Source organism: Idiotropiscis lumnitzeri, chromosome 6, assembly GCF_059441095.1.
Source record: "Idiotropiscis lumnitzeri isolate Australia: NSW breed Sydney's pygmy pipehorse chromosome 6, RoL_Ilum_1.0, whole genome shotgun sequence".
NCBI classification, from domain to species: Eukaryota; Metazoa; Chordata; class Actinopteri; order Syngnathiformes; family Syngnathidae; genus Idiotropiscis; species Idiotropiscis lumnitzeri.
Genome location: NC_142396.1, coordinates 11,375,877 through 11,390,136, shown reverse-complemented (window position 1 = coordinate 11,390,136; position 14,260 = coordinate 11,375,877). Strand labels below are relative to the sequence as shown.

Genomic DNA, 14,260 nt, shown 5'->3' with positions numbered 1-14,260 from the left:
CTCTGATGAACTCCTACAAGAGAATTTATCCCACTGAGCCCCAATTGGGAGCGAGTGTCCGACACAGATGAATGACACTAAATATCCAAGATAATGTCGACAAAGCATGGCATCAACGTTTGATTATTGTTTGTCATAAAATACGAGCAACTTAGGGGGAAAAAAAATAACCTCCGACACCAGTTTCATTAATTAACGGGGAAATGGGTGGATGTGTCTGTCATTAGAGGATGCACGAAAAAGTGTTATGGACCCATGCCTGATATTGAACAGGAAGCCTGCAATTTTTGTTTGAACCATCTACTTAGGGATGGTTTAAAGAGCTTGTATTTTGATAAACTCACAATAGCGATCCACATCATCATCATAAATCTTTTAAAGTATTCCGAATATTATTTTACTGCTCATTTGTTTTTAAAATCAATTTAAATAGAATGACCCAGTGTACTGTTTTACCTGCGCTTGCACCACAAAATTTGTCAACCATAAACTGCATTTTTTTAAATTTAGGGACCCTTAAAGGGGAAGTCAACTTAAATTTTTCTTTATTTTCAATCATGTTGTATGCGCCTATATTATAGTCTATACACAGCATTCTGGTTCGTATCGTGCTTGTGGAATATGAGTTCAGTAGCAAAATCCACCTGATTGTAGCCATCTCAGGGGGCAGCCATTTTGTCACTTCTGCCAACTGAAAATGACATCACAGTTGCTCAGGGCTCAGGTAACGACCAACCACGGCCCACCTGTTTTCTGAAGTTGAGCCATGATTGGTCGTTTTAGTTTTTGGGGTGAGAGCGCACGCACACGCACACAGGCGCAAAAGACACTTCTTTTGGCAATCATCACATTATGATTCAGTTCATCTTTTGATTTAACCCTCATTTAGCTTCTATTTTATTAAAACGCATAAGGCTACTCCTCACCGTTGTTTGTTGTTATGAGCAGTTGGGCGGAGGGGGGGGGGGGGGGGGGGATGGCAGACAAGGCTGGGTCACGGTGGCAATCTTCCAAACAGCTTTTAAACGCCGCTTGGCCATTGATAAACAACCACGCCTGTAATTAATATTGTACATTTGCGGTAAAAGGCATTCTGCATAATTACTCCAGTGTCTCCCTTTGGAAAATATGCACATTCAGTGATATTATAAAGAGGACCAGTATATCATATAGTCATAAATAATGCGGCAGTAGAATTAATTAATTTTATATCCATACACACACAGCATCCTCCTCTTCCTCATGCGGTACTTTACATTTAACTCTGTCAGCAGTTATTGATGTATTCTTTAAACAATGACTGTTTACATGTCTCTTTAATGGAGACATTTTTTCACGGTACTCCCTGACAGTACAATTTAACTTTAAGGAAATACCGTAGTCTGGATGGATTTATTGGATGGATTATAGTAGTGGTTCGAGATGAAATTACGTGTTATTACAGTATTGGAAAAGCTTTCACACATACTTTTCTTTGTTCAGAATTTTAAATTCTCTTATTAGTCGCTCAAATGGAAGAAGGGAGTATGTTTGTAAACAAAGCCATCTTTGATTAGAATTTGTTGTTGACCTGTGGAATTATCATGACCATGTAAGGCCTATATCATGAGATAACGCAAAAAGAAATGTAAATGAGAAAATAATGGAACATGTGCATCTAAAACATTGCATTTTGAAATTAAAAACAAAAAAAAAAAAAACAATTAGGAACTCTATGTGCTTTTTACACAATTTCCATGCATTCAAGATAAATAAAGAAGTCCCCAACTTTCATACCCTTATTAGTCACAAGAATGTAAACAGGAAGTAAATTTGTTGTTAAGACTTGCACGTGATAAGTCAATAATGCATCAAATAAACACAAAATGGAACAAAATTGGCATTTATAGGTACATATCATAATTATCTGGACAATTTATCAGGCAACCGCAAATTGGAGAGATCGATACTACAACATGAAAAAACAGCCCGAAAATGATGTTAAACCTTGTGCGGTACATCAATGGCATTATCTGCTTACGTGCTGCTTGTAGTGACATCACCACAGGGACTGTTGATGGACATATATTGTTTCACGCCTGCTAAATATTTATTCAAAATTACGAGACAGAATGAGGAAGCACAGTTGGAAATTGGATGACATATCGTAATTTCCAGTGAATAATATGCCCCCCTTATATAATACTGGTTCTTGAATTTTTTTTTGTCTGTTTCTGGCAAACCTCTGCTCCATACTTGGGCCCATTTATCAATAACAGTGAAAATGAGCAGAATATTACTTTGCAAGTCAATTTATAATGTGTTCCCCTAAATCTTCTACTTCTCCGAACAATTCACTTTATCCATTAATTGTTCATTTTTAGGTTATGTTAAGTAAAGTGTGTGCTTCCATTGTTTTTAGGATTTCTGCAATGGTTGTAAAATGTGACCATGAAATCCATTAAATGAAACATCCATTAGCGGAACTTTACTGTAAATGTAAAGGCAACTGATGTTACGTAAAGTTATGGACTAAAAACCTGTGTGTTAACGTGGCTGGCCTGGTGCACACACTCCATCTTTCACCCTCGTTGATGGTTCTGAACTCCTGTTTCTCCACCAATATCCTGTTTAATATAATAATTCTGCCTGCCCTGATAACTTTTCTCCATTGTTGAATCCACAGTGCCTCTGCTGGTTACAGCCAAGCAGTCCACTTTAACTCAGTTTTCTTGCTTTCATGAATCAACAATATAGAATTTTTCAGGATAACAACCGAAGTCCCTCCCGTCCGTCGTGTCCATCCATCCGTAAATATCACAATTAATAATAACAATAAAAAAATGACTATGAACTAATTATTTAAGACCTTATTCCTACTGAAAGAATACAACAAAATGAACTGTTTTCATGGCTGTCACCCATCTTGCATCCCCCAAATACTCCCTTTGTTCCATTCTAATTATGCTTCCAGATAAAGTGAACCATGTTGATGTTGTTTTTAAGCTTGGCGACATCCTAATAACAACACACTGTACTCTAAATGAGACCCAATCAGATGAATGTCATGAGCGTTTGCGACCATCTTTGTAGCGCTCATCTTGGCGTCTGTTTTTCTTCTCTCTTCTTTATTTTCTGTGCGCGTGTGTATGTGTGCGATGTTGTCTTTGATGGCTGCTCAACAAAGAGAGGGCTGTCTTCGGCTGTAACCTTTCTGCACCAGAATCTGGAACATGACACATGTCAGGCTGTGATAAATGGTGCAGAGTCTCAGTAATTTCACCAGGAATGCCCTTGAGATGCCCAAAACCCCAATCGCAAATGGTATTGTTGAATTAAACCATAAAAAGAAATCCTCCCCACCCTTGACATGATAGCGACCGTGCGCTGGAAATGAAGGATGTTTTTTTTTTTTTTCGATTGTATTACTTGCACTAGTTTGTCTCTTGTGTACAAAGGGTGTTCATGCAATGTGGTTTGCTTTCACAGGCACGTGAAGGTTGTGTTGGATGTGTCATTGGATGGATTCCGTGCTGATTAATGCCCTTCATGTTGAACAATTCGGAATTTCACAAATGTGAACAAGAGAAGTCATATAAGAGCAAAGCGATGAAATCAACGAGCTGAAGGGTAAGTACCGTATTTTTCGCTCCGGCTTATATGTCACACCAGTCCGAAAATACATCATGAAGAAGGAAAAACTCTTTGAGTTGCACTGAACTGTAAATAACATTTTGGGGTGGAAATTTATCTTACAAAAAGTGTTGACCTAGAACAATAGAGCTTGGAGTGGCACCAAAAATTCCGTTCCCTAAACGTGTTCACGGTAGCAAAAGAGTTTCGGTTGGATTCAAACCTTCCGCTTGTTGCTAGAGAAGTTTGGCCAAAAGGTCACTTCCATGCTCATGCTGTCTATTTAAAGTGATTTTTTTTTATTTTTTATTGGAGTGTGAAGTCATATGAATTTATGCTAGCACGCTATTTAGACAGCTATGCTAGCTAATTCTTTTGATTTGCCGCTTTCGTTTCTTCTAATTTAACTCCTAAATGTGGTTGTTTATGTAACATTGTTACGTACATGCTAGATGCTTGGTTTTGAAGCGTTATGAGCCTTTCTGCTTCGAGTGCTTTGTACCCTCTTTTGTCATGTATACGAAATTACAAAGCACATTTAGGGTAGACGTCCATCATTTGTGGATTTTTACTTTTTACAGGAGGGGTTTCACTATACCATTAAAAATGATTTACTTTCATGTAATGATATAGCGGCGCTCAAATGATGAACTGCGATATAGTGCTGGAAGGATGTAGTGCAGTTGTTCATGGAAAATTTCTTTTGTATAATCACATGAGATTAAGACATGCGGTCAGTTTTCATATACATTAAATAAGTATGTTTAAGCTTTTTTTTTTTTTTTTTGAGAAAAGGTGTAGCGGCACCAAGGTAATCTGATTAGAACAAATCGGCACTCTGTTTCGCAAGTATGCATTTAAAGTGGAGAACCTAATGACTATGCAATTAGGCTTAAACAAAATAGATGATGGCCGCTGACAAATAGTATAGACGTAACTCCCCACGGAGGGTCTGAAAAATCACACAATGCAGAATTAGACTCCCTAGGAGTCTCTCGCTGCGTCTCGTTGTGAGCGCTGATTTAGCTGGCAATTAATCCACAAAAGCAAAAAAAAAGAACTGTGGCTAAACTACCGTGTGCTAAAAAAAAAAAAGAAAAAAAACTAGTTGGAATCTTAATTAGGAGTGATGTGTTAGAGAAGCGATGAGGCCTCCTAACCCCCCGTTGCTGTTTCCATCCATAATGGCACAAGGACGTCACAGGCTTTTTGCTGTCATCTGCACAGTGCAACCAGGGGCCCCAGGGTTGCTGGGGGTGGGGCGGGTGTGGTTGGGGGGTGGTCGTCTAGGATGTCCACAACTTCTGCCTCCTTACTTTTGGTATTGAAGGGATAGGTAAACTTTGGTGCTCAAGACAGGCCACGTTTGAGTATTAACACATACAGATACGCCACATCATTTGTAGATTAGGTGAAAAAAACCTAAGTAAATAAATGAAAAATAAGTGTATTTGAAAGAAACATTTAATTTAATGAATGCCAATTTCTTTTCTTTTTTTTTTTTTTTTTTAGAATTAATCAACCTATGATTTAATCAAATGAATAAATGTCTATGTCAAATGTGTCCTGTTACTGTTTCTTTGTATGTACTTTATTATAATTATTTAACTAGTGTAAAATGTTCACCTTGTTTATTTTTTTTCACAATATTAATGATTGTCTAAGATTTTCACATGACTAAATTTTTAGTTCATTATTTCCAATTAATTTAATTTTGATAAAGTGAAATAAATGGAATATAAAATAATTTGATTTATTTAATACAATATAGAAATTAACCAACTATTCAATGAGATGGATTAACCAATTATTTAATAAAATTAGATCCAACTTGTTAAATGTACCTGTGTAAATAAACTTGTTCAGTTCACTCATTTATTTTAGCTTTTTGCCTACTTTTGATTTCCACCCAAAAACTACAATCAATGATCCGCTTATTTGCCGAGACATAGGAATAAAAACACAAAGTTAAAAAGAAGGGCAAAAGCAAATCCTCGGCAGATCAAAATAAAGAAGGTCCTTGCTTTGTCCATCGCTTGTATTTCTTGCAGAGTAGTTCAAGATTTCCACCACATAGCAACGCTTTAAGTTTCAAAAGAAACGGCCAATAAATCATCATATGATATATGCATAGCTTTGCCCCATGTGCACTTTCTTTTTTTAAAATATTTTTTTCATTTATTAGCTGTTTCAGCTTTCGCCGTTGGTCATCGAGGGGTCCCCTGTTTTTGAAAAATCGCCCTGGTTTGACTATGCCTGTTCAGCTGGCTGCCTTCAATTTTATACCTGCAAAGTTTCAATCTCGGGCCTCCCCGCGTCCTTTTACACTCGATTCCCACACTTGCTGCCTCCCCCACTGCCTCTGCCTTCCCCCCTTTTGCGGGATTACTGGTGGAGAGTGCTCTTGTGCTGTTATTTTCAACCTTGGCGACCATGGTGGTGGGTGGGGGGGGCGTTCTTGGCTGTGTATTCTGGAAATACGTCAAAGAATGGCAAAAAGGCAACAATTTTCTGCTTGAATATCCCTCTGACTAAATCCATTGATCATCTTCGGGCTTCCTGGGAGAGAGGGAGAGAGATGGAGAGGCATGTTTTATCCTCTAATAACTCCTACCTTCACCCCCCTCCTGCCTCGCTGTTGTTCTGTTGTTGTTGGTCGCACTTGCGCTCTATTCCTCGGAGAACCGGCGAGATTGAAGTTATTTTATGCTTCAGCTCCCCGGGCCCCAATTTGAAAAGTCCTGTGTGTCACTTTTCACACTCAGCTGCTGTCAGATAGCAGGGAGCGCCGCACACTTCTGTCTTTTTTACCCCGTTCTCCTGGCGAAGGCATCCGGGGGTGCATTGACAAAATGGGTCAAAGTAAAACAAGGCACGGTTTGTGTATGTTTGAAAAGATTCATAAAAGTTTTCTTCTGGGGAGAACATAATTCACACCTCTTGATTTATTTTGCCTAAATAACCTTTTGACCAGAGCTACTGGGGAACCACATCACTGTTCTTCTGGTAACATTTACACATACAGGAAGTGTATTAGAGTCTGGAGGAGCAGGAAAGTAAAAATGTATTCACCATGGTATGAACTAAAATAAAACGACTGTCACATGAGAGACTGAGACGTACTGTGGAAAATTAACCAATTTATCTTAATTGGTCCGCTGCTCACCCACAACCGACATAAGGTGGTCATGAAAATTTTTTTACAGATTAATATTTTTATTAGGGCCCAACTAGTTAATCGGCCAGCCAATCTAATTATCCGACCTTAAAGCTTTTAGAAAATATATATTTTTTCCCAATTTTTGCCAATTGCCTTTTTTTTCTCTCACAATAACCCAATGAAAAAAGACAAGTTCAATATTAAACAACAAAGATTTGTAAAACAGTGAACAGTTCTGACTGTAATTACTGTCTTTACTGTTGTCAGGGTTAAAGAACCAAATGAGACGTTATTTTATTGGTTATATAGTTTCTAAAATTAATCGGCTGATTAATCGGTTATCAGAATTTTATTCTGCCAAACATTTGAAACCGCATCAGTCTTAAAAAAAAAAAATAAATAAATCAAAATATCATCCAGTGCTATTGATCATTTAGAAAAATTGTTGGTTGTGCAGATAAAATCCGAAATATCCATCCCAAACAGTCTCCCGCAAAAATAAAAACCTCACTGTTCCAATACTTTTGAAATGCATGTATGTATTGGAAAAGTGTCTAAATCCTTTCCCTCCAGTTTATAGTACATGTACGTATGGCCTCCATCATGTTTTGTCTGGCCTGTTTAGTCATAGTGTCAAAGGGGGCACAGTAGTGGACGTTTAATTGTGCTTTAGCAGCGCTGGCACCTTCCAGACTGGACCTTCTTCACCTGCCAGCAACCTCCGTCTCTGGCAGACTCAATAAACTGCACCTAATTGGACACCGATGACAGACAAGCCGGCCCCAATTTATTGCAGTTTGAAGACAAGCCATTCACCTTGCCTCCATGCTCCCCTTGAGTCATTATGTAGCAGCATCATTCGCAGACAAGCCCCCAAGCCCCCCCAACCAACGAAGCACACATTTGGCATGTGACGTCTCCATTGTTTGATGCGATGGGCATTGGATAACCCACAAACAAAAAATATGAATACTTTTGTACTAGCCTTGCTACTTGGAATGTATTATTTAAAATGAGTTAGCCTAGCGTAGTATAACATTCATGAGTTCACTGTCATTTGAGTCTTAACTTGGTTTATCTTTTGCTGCTGCAAAGGAAAGGATTTTTTTTCTCGAGTTTACATTTGATGGTTATATTTTACAATCCACTCTAATTATCTATTGGAGCCGTATTTTTCTGATGACTGAATCATCTTTTGGCCCCAACATGCCAAAGTGTGCGCATCCTGGTGAAAATTGACATTATTACATTATATGACCCTATAAAACTCACTTGGTAGCACCCCCTGAGATGTTAGAAAACACAAAAATACAGTCGGTGTTAATCATAAAAAGACGTTTGCGTCTGAACAGCAAATCAGCCATTTTGGTTAATAGTAGCCATTTCAGGAAAATGAAAGGGTTTGTATTTTGACAACTCCAACAAGGGAATTTGAGTCCTAATCGGAAGCATGTGTCTGAGAGAGACAGACGATGCAAAATTGCAAAGCTTTTTTGCCTCTGCCATCAAACGTGCGTGCAACGTGGCATCCCAATTTGATGATGAGTGAGGACTCGCCGTGAAAAAGGAACCTAAAACTAAATTGGTGCTGTCAGTGGTTATGCTGATTGACACAAAAGTTAAGTGTATCGTAACAAGAAGCCTAAAAAAACCCTGAAGGACCCATATCCGAAATAGAACAGGAAGTTGGCCATTTTGTTTTAAAATGAGCCATTTTGCTTTGAAGTAACAATTTTGGGGAGAATTCAAGGCTAACTCCGACGAGCTAAACTAAATCAGCCCAGAATGGAAATGAGAAATCTATGCAAATGCTGATGATAAATTGTGAATCTTTTTTTTGCCTTACTCATATGATGTGGGCATGAAAATGGCATGCAAAAATTTGCTATGTAAAAGGTAAGGTAGAGAAAAATAGAGGGAGGGGGGGTTGAAGCGGTTTGGGTGACCAATAATCATTGCTAAAGTTTGATACTTTTCTTCATTAGTATGAACTGCACTTGAGGGATAAGAAAATACAAATTTCATTGCAGTTATCACAAGAATCAGCGTTACCATACCATGCTCAACATGGAATTGTGTAAATTGCCTTTTTTAAAGAATGAAAGTATGATACTACATTTCGGATATTGTTGATGTTGGCATGTAAACATTATGTCCAAGCCTTGACATTTTTGACGTACTCTGCCAAGCACATTAAGTATCTGAAAGTGATAAAGCTTCAATTTGCTACACCATTAGACTAATTACTGCCATAATTAAGCAACTACTTGATTAGAACTAATGGGCACCTAATTATCCAGGAAGAAAGGATCAGGTGGTAATTAATAGAGTCAAGTTGATGTCTTCTGACTTACCAGCGGCATAAGGGACGAGGAAGAAGAATGAGGACAAACAAACGGCAACATTTCAGTGTTTACCTAGCCCTCTTGAAGCTAACACAAACAGCTAATGAGAGTTAATATAACACAATTACGCAGAGTATTTAATTTGTTGTTACTGATAATAAGTGCACTTATACACTACATTTAACCGTGTGTGTTTGTTTGTGCACGTGTGTGTGCGTGCGTGCGGATGCCATCACTTGACTGTAATTGCATTCCACAATGAGCATCTCGGCGAGATAAATAGAGACAAATCTAAAATTTATAGAATTTCTCCATTTGCATAAAGTGTATTATCTAAACATAAGTGAAAAGTGCGGGTGCAGAAAAGGTCATTAAAATTTAACTGTATCGAATGCGAAAATAGGGACAATCAATCCGTCAATCGGCTGGTTATTTAAGGTGTGTGATTGCAATAAGGCGGACGGCAGCGGTCACGCAAAGAGCGGATATAATATGCATGACCAAGTGAAATCTGACACTTTTTGATGTATACCTCTTCTTTATATTAATGTTTGAATAATATGTGCCTGGAGGGTGGGCTGGGAATTAAAACTGAAAATTAAGGTATGTCTTTGAAAGAGGCATCAGCGTCTTTTCCCATTATTCTGGAACACCTGGATTAACCAGACACTAATTCCTTGAGTGATTCTCAAACTTTTTACTGCCGTCACCACTTCAAGAAATAACTTGCCTTTCCAAGTGCCACCATAATAATCAGCATCAACTTACATTACAGTCATCGGTTTATTCTTAAAAAATTACTATTGTGAGCCACTGTAACATTATGCAGTTTTAACATTAACACATAATCTAAAAAAAGGACCTAAAATTTTGAACAACAAATGGCAAAAAATCTAAATACAGTACGTTGTTGTTAAAAAATTAAATCTAACAGTTCTGAGGTATCCGTGACATCTTTACGTCAAAATAATCCAATGATCCAAAAATTACAGCACAAATTTGTCTTTTTGGAGCGTCGGTGAAATCCAGCTTGTTTTGAGGGGGCGTTCCGGTCTGCAAATAAGCCACTGCTCACCTCTGCCTCCGTCTACTGCAAGGTCATTGCCGAGTGCGAGCAGTGGCAGAGTTAGGGTGTTGCAAAAAAAACAAAAAACAAATGTGCTACATAAATTCAATTGTATTGTATTTGGGGGTGTATGTTTTTGGTTTTGGAAATGTTTGAAAGATAGATTTATATCTACACCTCATTTCATAATAATCGCCACAGATTTGTGGACTCACTCGCTTTTGTATAGATTTGTTAAATTGCAACAAGGCGTTCCTTGCATTCTTAGAATTACCTCTCAAGATCTAAATGTGTTCCTCTAACAATTTTATTTCACCCAAAAAGAGACTATAGTCACAACCCTAGTGACTTTTTGTGGTGCTGATTCCAATTCAGCCGCGGTCAAAGTAGGATATCGTAACCTTTGCAAACATAAGCACACATGACTTTCACTTGTGGAGGCAGCACTTCCCTATGCCACCTGATTACGCTTGTCAATTTAAGGGGTCTTAATGCCGCCACAATCTGGCAAAAAAATCTGAACTGCTCACTTACAGGAAAATTTTTGTAGAACAACAGATTTACCTCGTCGTGGAATTCCACACGTGATGGGTTGGCAATCACTCCAGAGATCCAACTTATTGTACACAGGCCCTTAAAAAGTAAAATTTCCATATGTCCCCTTTCAAGTTACTTTCAGGAAGCCTCACAAAGAATAGAATTCTCAATTCCACATGGGCACGTTTGACAATGACACTCTACTCTATATTCACAAAAATGTTATTGTTGCTCTGCTTTTTATAGGTCCATGTCATTTTGACAACATTCCGGTGCATGTGTACAGGAAAAAGTTGTTATCATGGCTTTGGAAATTGTCCAGGGAAGTTGAAGGACATAGAGGGAAAGGGTTGGAGTCTCTCTTTTTTGACAAGCTCGACACAAAGCTTTGGCGTAGCCGAGGGCATACGAGACAGAAGAAGCATACAAATGATTCCTTAACCAGGGATAACAAATAGCATTTCCATTACAGTTTGGCCATCTGACCCTGGGACATTCTACATTTATTTACACTCTCTAAACCGAGAGAAAAAAAGCAGATGAGAAAGCATAGCTCATAGTTTTTGCTAGACTTGAGGCTTATTCTTACCATCAATGTTGGTTGACCTCCAAATTGTACCACTTTAGAATTATTGACAGGTAGGTTCGCTCCATGTGCCCTGGAGGCAAGTGATCAATTTCCTGACAAAAATAGCAAAAGACTCACAGGAATATTTCAAATAATTATTTTTTATTATCATTTATTTATTATTTTAAAACAGTAAACCACTTTACACATCCTGTTTCTTTTCTTGCTAAAATTATATCTCAAACAAGTGAGCGACTTTGTACCAATAACAAGTATGGCTTTTGTTACCATGACAACCGGGGACTGAGCCTGAGCCTTGCGACTAGAGTGGCCTCTCCTTGCAGACGCTCAGTCCAAGAGCCAAAAGTGAGCTCCCTTAAGGACAATGAAAGCGTTTGCACTCATGTAAGCAGCTCTTCGTATACGACACCATGTGCACAAGGCATGCGGGAAAATCACCAGACACAAATATTTCCCACTGCCCCCTGTGCTGACAACATTCAGCAATCAATGATGTGATGCTTATCAGATGCTAATGCTGCTCTGACATTAATTTGTGCAGCCAACAAAAGTCAATGCAGCTCTGCTTACCTGTTGACTTTGACATGATAACAGAGACATTGCATCTGTGGGGGATTTTGGACAGTGGCGATCTTAGCCAGAAAGGTGCCCAGTGCTAAACCCCCCTGGTACCCCCATTTCTTCGCACCACTCTTCTGCAGTGGGCAGGTCCCCAATGGGTACCAATTCCCCATAAAAACACCAATGATTGACATGCCACGATGCCGGAGAAAACCATTTAATGTAGGATTTTTTTACTTTATGGGTTTTTTTGGGAGGGAGGAGGGTCAGGTTCACACCAATGATTTTCATGAACAATGTCATTTGTTTGTTATTCTGGGGGGAGGGTCTTGTATGAATGTGACTCTGCATGATAATGTTTCACACACCTTGAAAGTGGCTCTGTATCTTCCCCTTTCAAAATCATGTGCAATTAAAAATTTTATTGACTTCATTTTTTCCTTATTGCAAGTTTCATCAAAATTCTACACTCTGTAATAAAAGCAATTTTTGTATGTAATACATTTTTCCATTTTGCAAAAAGGTTGCATTTTAAGGTGAAAAAGGAAACCCTGTGAATATTTTCCAGATCCACTGTATGGCCCCTTTAAGAAGCATTATTTGGACTATTTGCATATAGAACAAGACTTAACCAGTCACTTTTCCTTTCCTCTAATGCACCGAATTGATATGCGGTCTAATCATCTGCTCGGAGCAGACGAGACGTAAAAGGAAGTAATTAGGGATATGTCAAACATAATTAATAAAACGGATTTGGCTTGTGAAAACACTTGTCAGCCGGATGAATAAAGTTTCCGCCTCTTGTCTCTCTGACGCCGCCTTCCTTGTGCGTTTCTTTTTTTTTTTTTTGGTTCAATTAGGTCAGACGTTGCTCCTATAAGTCAATGCTGCCCTCTCACTTTGCCTCTTGTTCTCTGAGCCTTTCCTATTCTAGCATGGAGGAGACCTGAGATGTGGAGGAGGAGGTGGGGTTAGGGCAATGGTGGGGGCGAGACACCAGCATCCTCTGGAAGGGAAATAAATGTGCTTGTCCATCCAGCGTCTGGATGAAATTAATTGCGGGCTCCTCATGCTGTCTGGATAGAACTGGGGCATTAACATAAGCAATTTGCGTCCAACTTCTGCTTAATAGAGCATCGGACCTGGCCCCCGATAAGGCTTTTAAGGTCCCTAATGCATTAGCATAATCATAATATCCAAATATTATAGCGCCGTGATTTGCTAAAGCCCATTCATTATTGATAAGAACAAAAGGTTTTATAAATTACAAAAAGGGGAGCATGACCTATAATTACGACTGGCAAATTAGGCCGCGTCGCTTAAGTCGCTTTTGAAAGGAAAATAATGATGTTGGAGACCTTTTTTCTCCCCTCCGGACGGAAACAAATAATAGATGCCTTCACACGTTTACACGGAGGGTTGAGGAGCACACACGCGAGTTCATAAGGGACAGACGAGAGACCTTAGAACGAGAAGCGTTCCCGACTCAGCTCAACTACAGTAGCTTACCTCCTCGTTCTCAACAGTAGTCGCCATTTTTTTTTTTGTCAATTAAGGCTTTTGTAGCACACCCAGGGAAGGATTTGGTTTTTTTCAAGAACATTTTTCCATATATAAGTTAACACATGCACACGCACACCAACACGTGTATTTGTGGGTGCTTGCACCACACACAGATTTACAAGACTGATTACACTATTTGGCTGTGGCTACGTGATGAAGTGCTGCCTCCGTGAGTGAAAAAGAAAATCCATGCTTTGAATGGTTTTATGGTTGTTACCCTTTTTTCACTTTTTTCTTAACACTTATATCCATTTTTTTCCAGACCCACCAATGCACTCGTCCATATAGAAAATCACCAGTACATGTTATTACCCTTTATTTGTCCAGAGTGCTGCTCACTTCCTTTTCAACTTTTGTTGCTAACCGTAGTCCAATAATCTGCCCAAATGTGCTGCATCCGGAACCGGCAGACTGAGTTGTGCGTGAAAGTATGTGTGCGTAGCATCCATGGAAAAGTGATTGATATATTATTTATTCACGCCTTCAGTCTCTCCGGGTGGCCAGTTTAGTTGTGTTGTGACTAGTTGATGATCAAAAATTGTATTGGAGGAATAAATTGGGGAAAAGGGAGGGACGGTATTGGGAGGTCTTAAAATATTCAATCAGGTCATACAAACAGTTTTAACATTTAAGTCCCATTAGTTTTTTTTTTTGTTTTTTTTTTAAGTTTGCAAACCTTTAATTGAAACGTAATATTAAAATTACAAGGGCAGTATTTTTTTAAACACGTCATGAATAAGTTAAAAAAAAATTAAAGAAATCCTGCAGATATTTATCTTGCATAGAAATGTTCTTGTTGAAAACAAAAATGACCTTCTCGCTGGAGA

At 38.6% G+C, this 14,260-nt stretch overlaps 1 long non-coding RNA gene across 2 annotated transcripts in view; it reads left to right on the top strand.

The window, feature by feature from the left end:
* LOC148335226 (uncharacterized) overlaps nt 1-14,260 on the top strand; it is a 112,856-nt gene that overhangs the window by 2,901 nt on the left and 95,695 nt on the right. For both annotated transcript variants that reach the window (XR_015844159.1, XR_015844160.1), the window contains exon 2: nt 3,469-3,609. This is a non-coding gene — a long non-coding RNA (uncharacterized LOC148335226). The remainder of the gene's footprint in view (nt 1-3,468; nt 3,610-14,260) is intronic.